At 34.7% G+C, this 12,216-nt stretch overlaps 1 long non-coding RNA gene across 1 annotated transcript in view; it reads right to left on the reverse strand.

The window, feature by feature from the left end:
- LOC117091007 overlaps positions 1 to 10,924 on the reverse strand; it is a 36,445-nt gene extending 25,521 nt beyond the window's left edge. The window contains exons 1-2 of the long non-coding RNA XR_004440206.1: positions 10,484 to 10,924; positions 10,159 to 10,391 (exon numbers count right to left, since the gene is read on the reverse strand). This is a non-coding gene — a long non-coding RNA (uncharacterized LOC117091007). The remainder of the gene's footprint in view (positions 1 to 10,158; positions 10,392 to 10,483) is intronic.
- Positions 10,925 to 12,216: the final 1,292 nt, after the last annotated feature.

The raw sequence follows: 12,216 nt of genomic DNA on the forward strand, positions 1-12,216 counted from the left end.
TGAACTGTACAGATACTAAGGTCTGTACTTGAGTGACAAGATTATTCATACCCCCCAAAAAAAGAAAAAAAAAGGAAAAAATAAATGTTAACATTACACTTGTCAATGGATATTCAGTCTTTGATGACATTATGAGGTTGATGTTTCACTATTACAGACTGAATATTTGTGTCTTCCTCAAGATCATATGTTGAAATCCTAATCTCCAGTGTTACTAAATTTGGAGAGGGGGACCTTGGAAGAAACAATTAGGGGTAAATGAAGTCATAAGGATGGGACTTTGTTCCCTAAGGATTAATGACCTTGCAAGAAGAGATACCCAAGAACTCACTTCCTCTCTCTGTGCAAATGAACCAAGAAAAGACTCATGTGAGGACACAGAAAGAAGGGACTAAGCAAGAAGATGGCCATGTACAAGCTAGTGAAAGAGTCCTTGCCAGAAACCAAATCAGCTAAACCTTGATCTTGAACTTCTAGCCTCCAGGGATATGAGAAAATAAATTTCTGCTGTTTAATCAAAAAGAAAAAAGTGGTATTTATTAAACTAATATGGGAATATAAAATGATGTACCATGTCTGTTGCAAAACAGAATTTTATTTATCAAGCTAAGCAATTTAGAGAAAAACATTATACCTTCATTCATTTAAAAAACTAATAATAAAAATAAAAATTATACCTTTTTAGAAAAAAAGAAAAGAAAAGAAAATGTAGTACATATAGGTCATGGAATACTATGCAGCCAGAAAAAAATGAAGTAATGTTCTTTGCAGCAACATGGACACAGCTAGAGGTTATAAATCTAAGTGAATCAATGCAGGAACAGGAAACCAAATGCTGCATTTTCTCACTTTTAAGTAGGAGATAAATACTGAACACACAGGGACATAAACATGGCAACAACAGATACTGTAGACTATTAGAAAGGGGAGGGAAGAAGATAGACGTGGCTTAAAAGCCTAACTATTGGGTACTGTGTTCACTACCTTGGGTATAGGATCCATACCCCAAACCTCAGCATTACACAAACTACCCATGTAACAATCCTGCACCTTTACCCCTTGTACCCTGTGTATCTTTTTTTTTCCTTTTTGTTTTTGAGACAGGTTCTCACTCTGTCACACAGGTTGGAGCACTGTGGCGTAATCATAGCTTGCTGCAATCTCAACTCCTGGGCTCAAGTGATCCTCCCACCTTAGTTCCTGAGTAGCTGGGACTACAGGCACATACCAATGTGCCTGGCTAATTTTTTTTTTACTTTTTTGTAGAGATGAGGGTCTTACTTTGTTGCCCAGGCTGGTCTCTAACTCCTGGGCCCAAAGTGATACTCTTACCTCAGTTTGCCAGAGTACTAGGATTACAGGTGTGAGCCACTCTGCCTGGCTATGCCATGTCTAAAATTAAAGTTGAAAATGTTTAAAAACAACAAAATAGTTCATGCCAGGTATAAAGGGCTAAATAAGCTTCCTCAAAGTCAACTTCAACTCACCCTCTCAAATTGTATCTGGAAGTGTTAATTAGAAATTTCCGAATGTAGCTTTACATATCCGAGCCTTAATGGGGCATCTCACTCACAAAGGAGGAGTAGGTATTATTAGTAAAAAACAAAAGGAAAGAATAATCCATCTTTTGGAGTTGTGATAATGAAAAAAACACAATGACATCATTTTAAGTCCCAAAGCTTAGACACTGGTAGGTCTGATACAAACAAAATGGCAGAGTAGCCAGAAGCTTACCAGAGACAATCAGAGAAAAAGACAGCAAATAAAAGCCCATCTATGATGTAGACAATTCTAGAGGAGGCCTGTGCCTGTATAATAGGTTTACCCAGACAGAAACATGAAATCTACATGTGGGGGTATATTTAAAAACATCTCCCAAGACTCACACAAGTCAACGTGTCTGAAGCTTCACTGGCAAATGGGCTTACACACAACCTCCGACTGAACATTGACAGAAAAATAAGCTACTCTGACCCAGACGTGACTCCTAACCAGTATTCTAAATAATATCATAGTCATTCCTGGCATTCTCAAAAAAATCACGCCTGTAATCCCAGCACTTTGGGAGGGCGAGACGGCGGATCACAAGGTCAGGAGATCGAGACCATCCTGACTAACACGGTGAAACCCCGTCTCTACTAAAAATACAAAAAAATTAGCGGGGCGTGGTGGCGGGCACCTGTAGTCCCAGCTACTCAGGAGGCTGAGGCAGGAGAATGGTGGGAACCCGGGAGGCGGAGCTTGTAGTGAGCCGAGATCGCGCCACTGCACTCCAGCCTGGGTGACAGAGCGAGACTCCACCTCAAAAACAAAAAAAGAAAAGAAAAGAAAAAAAGAAAACACATGTGCGTGCCCAAGACTGCACATTCTCAGTAGTGACCAGAGAGAGATCCTCTAAGCTATTGTTCCTGGCTGAATATGCAGAAACATGTAAATTTCCTGAACTGTGCTAGCAGTTTCCAAACCACAAACACACACTAATGGTAAAGAGTAAAAATCTAACTGGCTAAAGAGATTTACATATAACATTTGACAAATTAGTAGCTACACTGACCAGGGTGGCCAAAGAAAAAACAAGGGGGAGTATGTGAGCAATGACATCAGAATCTTCTCCCTGTAAGCGAAATATATGGCATAGAATTATTTCAGTCAGGCACTAAGCAAATTTTTTTTTTTTTTTTTTTTTTTTGAGGCGGAGTCTCGCTCTGTCGCCCAGGCTGGAGTGCAGTGGCCGGATCTCAGCTCACTGCAAGCTCCGCCTCCCGGGTTTACGCCATTCTCCTGCCTCAGCCTCCCGAGTAGCTGGGACTACAGGCGCCCGCCACGTCGCCCGGCTAGTTTTTGTATTTTTAGTAGAGACGGGGTTTCACCGTGTTCGCCAGGATGGTCTCGATCTCCTGACCTCGTGATCCGCCCGTCTCGGCCTCCCAAAGTGCTGGGATTACAGGCTTGAGCCACCGCGCCCGGCACTAAGCAAATTTTAAAAGACCAAATAAACAATACAACCCCAGGAATTATCAGTATCCAGGACTGGTAAAATAGATTATCTGAAATGTTCAGTTTTCAACAATATAATGGGACATACCAAGAAACAGGAAAGTGTGACTTATAAATAAGGAAAAAAATGGCTATAGAATATGTCTTTAAAGTGACCCTGATAGTGGAGTTAGTGGATAGAAACTTCAAAGTAGCAATTACAAATACTTTCAAAGAACAGAAAGAAATCAAGCTTAAATAACTAAATGAAGGTATGATGACAATATATGATCAAGTATAGAATACCAATAAGGAGACAGATATTATGAAAAAGTAACCAAATTAAAATTCTATAGTTTAAAAGTAAAATAACTAAAATGAAAAAATAATTAGAAGAGTAGAAATGAGCTAGCAGAAGAAAAGAATAGTGAACTTGAAGACAGATCAGCAGAGATCAGGCAATCTGAAACAGAATAAAGAATAAATAAAAATTGACAGAGTCTCAGAGAAATGTAGAACACCATTAAACACACCAACATACATTCCATGGGACTAACAATGGAGAAGAAAACAAAGCACAAAATAAATAAGCAAAGAAATAAAAGTTGAAGACTTATTAAATTTGATGAAAAATATTCACGTCAAGAACCTCAGCAAATTCCAAATACAATAAGTACAAAGAGAAAAACACCCAGACATATCACAGTCAAAATGCTAACAGACAAAGAGAAAATCTTGAAAGGTGCAAGAGTAAAAGGAATCATCACATCAAGCTGACAGCTCATCGGAAAGAAGGGGCCAGAAGGTAGTGGGATGACATATTCAAAAAGCTAAAAGTAAAAACAGTGAAAAATAAATTTATATCTAGCAAGACTATCTTTCAAAAATGAGGGTAAGAAAAGACATTCCCAAGGAAACAAAAATTGAGAGAATTTGTTGCCAGTAAACTGCCTTAAAATAAATAGTAAAAGAACTTCAGGTTGAAAGCAAGTGACAATAGACAGTAGTTCAAAGCTATGAGAAAAACAAAGAGTGGCCATAAAGGTAATTATGTAGCTAACTGAAAAATAGAGCATAATTGCATGCTCTTGTCTGTTCTTCTTTTGACTGATTCAAAAAGCAATTGCATAATACAACACTCTGGCATATAACACAAAGATATGTCATATATTTGACAATCACCATTCAAGGAACTGGGTGAGAACGAAATTATGTTGGACTAAGGAAATGATACTAAGTGTTATCTCACACCACTAGACAGAATAAAAAGAAACAGAAAGGGTAAATAAGAATGTTAATATAACAGGCTCTATACATATATATTTGCTTCTATTTCTTTAGTTCTTTAAAAAATTAAGATTATATAAAGTAATAATTATAAAAATGTATTGTTCAGTTTGTAACCTTTATAGAAGTAGTATGTATGACAGTAATAGGACAAAATGTAGGGAGGAAATGTAGCTGTATAGGAATAAAGTTTCTGTATTTTATGGGTATTAAATCAGTATCAATTTAAATTAGGCTTTCATAAGTTAAGACATACATTGTAAGTCCTAGAAGAACCACCAATAAATATTTCAAAATGTGATTTAAAATTTACTAAAAATTAAACTGTTACATTAAACATAAACTGCTTAGTATAAAAAACACAAATAGATACAGAAAAAAGACATGTGACACATAGAAAACAAAAGGCAAAATGGCAGATAAAATTCTAAACATATCAATAATATTAAAGGCACATGGGTTATACAATCTCACCAAAAAACAAGGACTTTTGAATTGGATTTTAAAGACTGTGATCCAATAATACTTTGTCTGGAAAAGACATAAATAGTTTGAAAGTAATAGGATGGAAAAAGATATACCACACAACTATAAATGAAAGGAAAGCAGGAGTAGCTATTTCATACTTTTAAAAATATCAAAAACCTGACAAAATTTTAGCTGGACTAACCAAGAATAAAAAACTAAGAGAAGTCTGAAATTACTAAAATCAAGAATGAAAAGGGAATGTTACTATTTATTGTGTTGAAATAAAAAGATTATAAGGGAATATAATTACAAACAACTATAAACCAACAAGATGAGTTGCATGAAAAGAATTAATTTCTTGGAAGACACAAAGTACTAACTCTTACTCTAGTATAAATAGAAATTCCAGATAGATCTATAATAAGCAAAAGATTGAATTGATCATTTTAAAACTTCCTGAAAGAAAAGCCAAGTACCATATGTTTTCACTGGTGAAATCTATCAAACATTCAAAGAAAAACTACTATAAATACTTCACAAATTCTTTTAATAAATAGAAGAGTTGGAAACAGTTTCCAACTCATCCTATGAGGGCAATAGTATCCTGGTACTAAAACTAGAAGAAAAAAGCTATGACCTAATATTGCTTATGAATATATTTGCAAAATTACTCATCAAAATACTAGCAAACCAAATCCAAGGTTTGCAAATCCAAGGATTATACACCATGAACAAGTAGGATTTATCCTAGGAACACAAGGTTGATTTAACATCCAAAAATTAATTAATGTAATAAGCCATTTTGACAGAATAAAAGAAAAAAATATTATACAGTCATTTTGAAAACATTTGATGTACTACAACTACATTTCATGATAAAAATACTCATTTATACCTAGTAAAGACCATCTACAAAAAATCAATAGTTAACGTAGTACTTAATAGTGAAAGAATGGGTATTTTCACCCTAATATCAAGAATGAGGCACAGATGTTTGACTTCATCACCTTAATTTAACATTGTGTTGGAGTTTCCAGCCCAGGCAACTAGGTAAGAAGAGGGAATAAAAGACATCTAAATTGGAAAGAAGGAAGTAAAACTATCTCTATTTGCAGATCACGTTATTTTGTATACAGAAAATCCTAAGGATTACACTAAAAACGTGTGAAAGCTGAAAAATAAAAGATCAATATCTAAAAATCAATTATTTCTATAGGTTAGCAATGAAAATTATGCATTTGAAATTAAAACATTTCCAACCAAAATGGCATGAAAAAGAACAAAATATTTAAGTATAACAAAAAGGTTTATAAGATGTGTACACTAGAATATACAAAACATTGCTTAAAGATATTTTTTTAAAAACCCTTAAATAAATAGGAAGACATCTCATGTTCATGGATTGAAAGACTAATAATGTTAAGATGGCCATTACTTCCTAAATGGGTGGAAATATTCAATGCAATCCCTGTCAGAATTCTTGCTGGCTTTTTTGAAGAAATTGACAAATTGAAGTTAAAATTCATGAGGAAATGCAAGGGACCCAGAATAGTCAAACGATCTTGGCTCATATTTCCTGATTTCAACCCTTACTGCATAGCTACAGTAATCAAGACAGTGTGGTACTGGCATAATTACAAACATATGGTCAATTTATTTTTGACAAATGTACCAAGAAAATTAAATAGTGAAAAAATAGTCATTTCAACAAACACTGCTGGGGAAACTGAATGACCACATTCAAAAGAAAAAAGTTGGAACCTTACCTCAAATCATATGCAAAACAAAAAACAAATAAAAACAAAGAAATAAACAAACAAAAACATGAAAACTCAGAATGGATCATAGACTTAAACATAAGGGATTAAACTATAAATTCCTGCCAAAAATGTAGGAGTAAATCCTAATGATCATGGGTTTAGAAACTTGTGTAGGTAACACATTGAAAACATAAGCAGAAAAAAAAAAAAAAAAAATTAAACTGTATTATTTAAAAACTTTTATGCTTCAAATTATATCCTGAAGGAAAAAAAAAAACACAGAATGAGAGAACATATGTCTCATAAATAACTTATATCCAGATATTTAAATGAATCTTACCGTTCAATGAAAAAGACAGTAACTCAATTTTAAAATGGTGAAAGGAATTGAATAGGTATTTTATCTGAGAAGATATACATGTGACCAATAAGTATATGAAAAGTTGTTCTACATCATTAGTGAAAATCAAATCAAAACCACAATGAGGTGCTATTTACACTTACAGGATGGCTATGATAAAAAGGACGACAACAGCAATTTTAGCAAAGATGTGGAGAAATTGGAATGTGTGTATGCTGCTGGTGGGAATGTAAGATGGTGCAGTCACTTTGAAAAATAGTCTGGCAGTTTCTCAAAAGTTAAACGTAGTGTTATCATATGACCCACAATTCCATTCCAATGTATATATCCAAATGAAATGAAAATCTATATCCATACAAAACCTTGTTTATGATTATTCGTAACAATACTATTCATAGTAGCCCAAGAGTGGAAACAACCCAAATGTCTATCAACTGAAAAATGTGTCCATACAATCTGGCATATCCATACAATGGAATATTATTTAGCAATAAAAAGAAATGAAGTATTATTTCATGCTACGGCACAACGACTCTTAAAAACATTATGCTAAGTTAAAGAATCTAGCCACAAAAGAACATATTTGTATTAAATGGCCAGAATAATGAAGCATATTAGTAAGTTGCTTAGGGTTGGTATAGAATAGGGATTGACTGTTAATGGGAACAAGGAATTTTTTGGGGGGGGATGTTGAAATGTTCTAAAATTTAATTGTGCTGATGGCCATGCAACACAGTGAGTAGACTGAAAAATGTTAGATGGTATACTCTAAATGAATAGGTTGTATGGCATGTGAATTATTTTCAAGAAAGCTGTTTGAAAACAAAAACAACAAAAACAAGTGATTCACAAGATCTGGGATTTTCAAAAGCTGAGCAAGAATGTATTGAGGAGCATATGACAAAAGCTGGTACATCTTAGGCTTCTGGGGTCATAAGTTACAGAAAAAGAAAAAAAAAAACACAAACAAACAGAGCAAGTTTACCTTAGAAATATGCTGAAGGTGATTCTCCAATTCAAATAAATGAGAGGACTAGGGGAATTCTTTTCTGTGCCACAGATTTCAAAAATTTCTAAGCTTACCCTTATTAAATGACCGAATTAAAGCACAGGACTAAAATGCTTGCTCACAAGGAAGTGTGAAAGCACGGAGCTCAAAAAATAAATGGAATTAAGAGGGATTAAATTAAATTTAGAGGTGAGATAGGGAGGGAGTAAAACAGCATATGGTGACTGGAGCTGCTACCAGTGTAAATTTCTAGACTTTGCAAGAAGGCAGCAGTAGCTCAAATGGCAGCATGAGAAGACAGTTTGAGTAGGTGGCTTCCCTCTGAAATGACAGGTGCTTATTCAAAAATATTAACCCCGTAATGAGAACTTTCACTCACTTGTGTTTCACCTAAGTGTTTATGCACTGAAATTGACTGCCTGACAGCTCATTATGGCTAAAATAGAGATTTTCCCCATTTCCTCTTCCTTCAGATACTATTGAGTTTCTGCTATGGTCTATGGCAGAGGTTAACTCTGACTGAACATTAAAATACCCTGGGTTGAGATGTCCCTAAATAGACGAATGGATAAATAAACTGTGGTTCACCCAGACACTGGAATATTATTCAGTAATAAGAAGAAATGAGCTTTCAAGCCATGAAAAGACATGAAGAAAACTGAGATATATACTGCTAAGTGAAAGAAGTCAATCTGAAAAGGCTACATACAGAATGATTTCAACTAGGTAATTTATCTGGAAAAGGCAAAACTGTGAAGAAAGAACAAAAGAAAACAGCAATAGTTGAGAGCCAGGGGTTCCAGTGGAGGGAAAAAAGAACGAATTGTTGGAGCATAGGGGAATTTAAGGCCAGTGAAACTATTTTGAATCATAAGTAATACTGTGTATATGCCATCCATTTGTTAAGACCTATAGAATGTACAACACAGAGTGAATGTTAGTGTCAACCACAGACTTTAGTTAATAATTATTCATCAAAATTATGTCATCAGTGTAGCAAAGGTACCACACTGGTGCAATATGGGAACTCCCTGTACTTTCCACTCAACGTCTGTAAACTTAGAACTGCTTTTATTGTGGTTACTAAAAAATAATAAAAACGTTGGGAGATTTAAAAAATACATCTTTACACAGTCCTCATTCAAAGATGCTGATTTAACTATTATTGGGTAAGATATTAGTATTTTTTTAAAGTATACAAGACAATGATAGTGTACATTTGGGAATGAGAACTACTGGTTAATGACAACAGTATGTTATTATAATAAAATTTTATGAAGAAATTTCTAGGTATTGGAGTTTGGCTAGTTATCTACATTTGTCAGAAATGGACCCAAGCTATGAAGCTATGATATATTTTATTAATTATTTGACTTTTTATGGCTTTTTTTTTTTTTTTTAATGAGATGGAGTCTCACTCTGTCACCCAGGCTGGAGTGCAGTGGCATAATCTCAGCTCACTGCAACCTCTGCCTCCTGGGTTCAAGTGATTTTCCTGCCTCAGTCATCCGAGTAGCTGGGATTACAGGTATGCACCCCCACGCCCAGCTAATTTTTGTATTTTTAGTAGAGACAATGTTTCCCCATGTTGGCCGGACTGATCTTGAACTCCGGATATCAGGTGATCCACCTGCCTCAGTCTCTCAAAGTGCTGGGATTATAGGCATTAGCCTCTGTACCCCACCAGAATATTTTGATTTATTTTTTTAACGAGATACGTGAAAGACTTTGGCTAAGTTCAACTTTACTAGTGCTATGGCATTCGTAGCTTTTACAATAGGTGAAACATAGTATAGCTTCAAGTATCAAGACTTCTTGCAGAGATTAAATGGAATGAGAAATTGAGAAGAACTTTAAATTTTTAGGCTTCAAATTATTTTACTTAAATAAAATATTGATATCTTAAATGTAAAATTTCTTTGAACATTCTTAAATCTTTCTGTGAAACTCATAATGGAAGGGGATTCATATCAAATATGGAGTATATTTTAGCTGTTATTTTATCTTTGGTACATCACAAAGTTATTTAATCTTATTGCAGAAAATTTGATGAGATATAACTAAATATAGGTTGACATAATTTTAGCTGGGAAATAGTAAAGAATATATAATTTGGACTGAGCAAATCTTAGAGTTATTTATTTTTTTTTTTTCTGATGGGCTGTGGAGCTTTTTGTGGGATATACCTTATGAGTTAGAGCATCACAGATAATCCAGGGAGAAGTCATTGGTATTTTGATTGGAGCCTCTTGGGTATGGAAGCAAACTAGTCCTGACAAAAATGCTAACATGCTTACCTGAGAGGGACAATCATAACCTAAGATGACCTTACGTAAGATGTTCAAATCCAATAGGTAAGAGTGCAAAAGGCTTGAAGGATTGATGATGGCTACTTCTATCTCTACTAAGTCTTCCCTGGAGAGGATATTCTCATGACAGGCTGCACAATAGAAACACTTGAGACGTTTTCAAAAATCCTAATGTCCAGGTGACAAGTAGACTAGTTAAATAAGAATATCTTGGAGGAGATCTAGCATCAAAAAGAGAGGCAGCACTTATTCTTTCGTAATTTGGAAGAACACACTGCATATGTATAAATCACCTATTTCTTTCTTCTCTCACTTTGAAATTGGCCTGACTGCAGAGAGATGCATTATCTATCTTTGCATCTATGCTGTGATTATTACTGGGCTTGTGACTAGGTAGGTAAATCTGACAAATCTGTTGTGAATTATTAGCAGTTTGCCCTTCTCCAACTTAGCTTTTATCCCCAATTAAAGCTGACAGCTTGATCCCTGTCATACTTCCAAATATATCTCTCAATTTGTTCCAAAATAAGGACCTAATTTACTAGCCCATTATGTCTGTGAAGCACTTATGAACCAGAGAAATTTCAAGGAACCCAGTTGCTCGAAATACATCTGGCTTCTAATAAGATTCTATTCTCCTGTTCTCTCTCACTCTTTCTTTGGGGCTGGAGGCTGCATGTTCCGCTTTATTCTCTTTTTCTCCGGATACGTCTGTCTTTGAGTCCCTTGATGACTCATGGTGAATCTAGGTTTCTATGACACTGGTTCTAACAGCAGTTGAACAATACCTTATAACTCCAGGAACCAATGCCAACAAGTTGTATTCCTGAATCTCAAAACGTAAATTTCCAAGAGAAGATAAGATTATCTTATCTTGAAATATATGCTAACTTCTCTTCTCATCAACTGTGCTAGCTGGAAAGTCACAAGTTGCACAGAAGGCTGCCCACTCCTTCATCAGTCTGGGTCTGAGGATGTTTCCCAGAAAGGTGTTGGCTGGAAGGGCATCCCACAGTATAGCTACTGAATCACCAGCTTTGTTCTGTTTTTATATTTATTCCAAGTTTCCCGTGTAACTTTGAAAAAGTTCTTGAAAACTTTTATCCCTTCATTGTAAAAATTACCAAAACCTCCATTGTGAGAATGAGACAATTAGATGCACAATTTAGAGAACTTTAGAAAAAATTGGAGATATTTTTAGGTAGCTCAAATGTATTTCTTAAACTGCAGGTTAAATAAGCGTTATTGTTTAAACTTCTGAAGTTGTTACTATTATTTAAGGATAAAATGATTATTGGAGATTATCTTACCCGGGGAAAGAGAAAGATCACAATCATTTTACTTCTAATGTTTCTTTTTCAGACATTAATTGTACCTCTACAACATTTTTTAAAAGAACTTCTTCAAAGTGTTTAAACCCTATTATTGAATGTTTAATTTTGCTTAAAAATAGTCTCAACTGAATTTTACCTCACTAGTGAACTATCTACAAATTGATTTTTGCTTTTTGAGAAAAGTGTTGAAATGTGGCTTGTTAAGGAAATACTGTTTCATTTTTTAAAATATATTCTCTTATACTTTTGTTGTTTAGATTCCTTTCATTTAGTTTTACTTTAATGTTGTAGGATATGAAATTTCCTAGGGAGACGAAAGTGTCCATTTTGATTTTCCCTGCTATTAACCAATTATTCACTACTAGTTTTAAGTTGCAGTGGCATTAGTCAGAGTTTTTAGAAGACCTGTATTTGATTCCATCTTTCTAACTAATGAATTGTATGACCTTGGGCTGGTGACAATATTTCTGAACTTCAGTTTTCTCATCTTTGAAAGAACAGAGTTAGAATATATTTTCTTTAGTTCCCCTTCTAGTTCTGATGTATTATTCCATGAATGGCTCCATAGAGCAGAACTCTTGGCTCATGATTATTATGGTAAACTATTACAAGGCTATAGAATTACATTTATAGATTTCTATGAAACACCATCAGAGGTTCACTACTTGTGCCCCAAGAACTTAACAGAGGATCCTAAAAGGTACCGATATTC

Source organism: Trachypithecus francoisi, unplaced genomic scaffold (assembly GCF_009764315.1).
Source record: "Trachypithecus francoisi isolate TF-2019V2 unplaced genomic scaffold, Tfra_2.0 Lachesis_group11, whole genome shotgun sequence".
Classification (NCBI taxonomy): Eukaryota; Metazoa; Chordata; class Mammalia; order Primates; family Cercopithecidae; genus Trachypithecus; species Trachypithecus francoisi.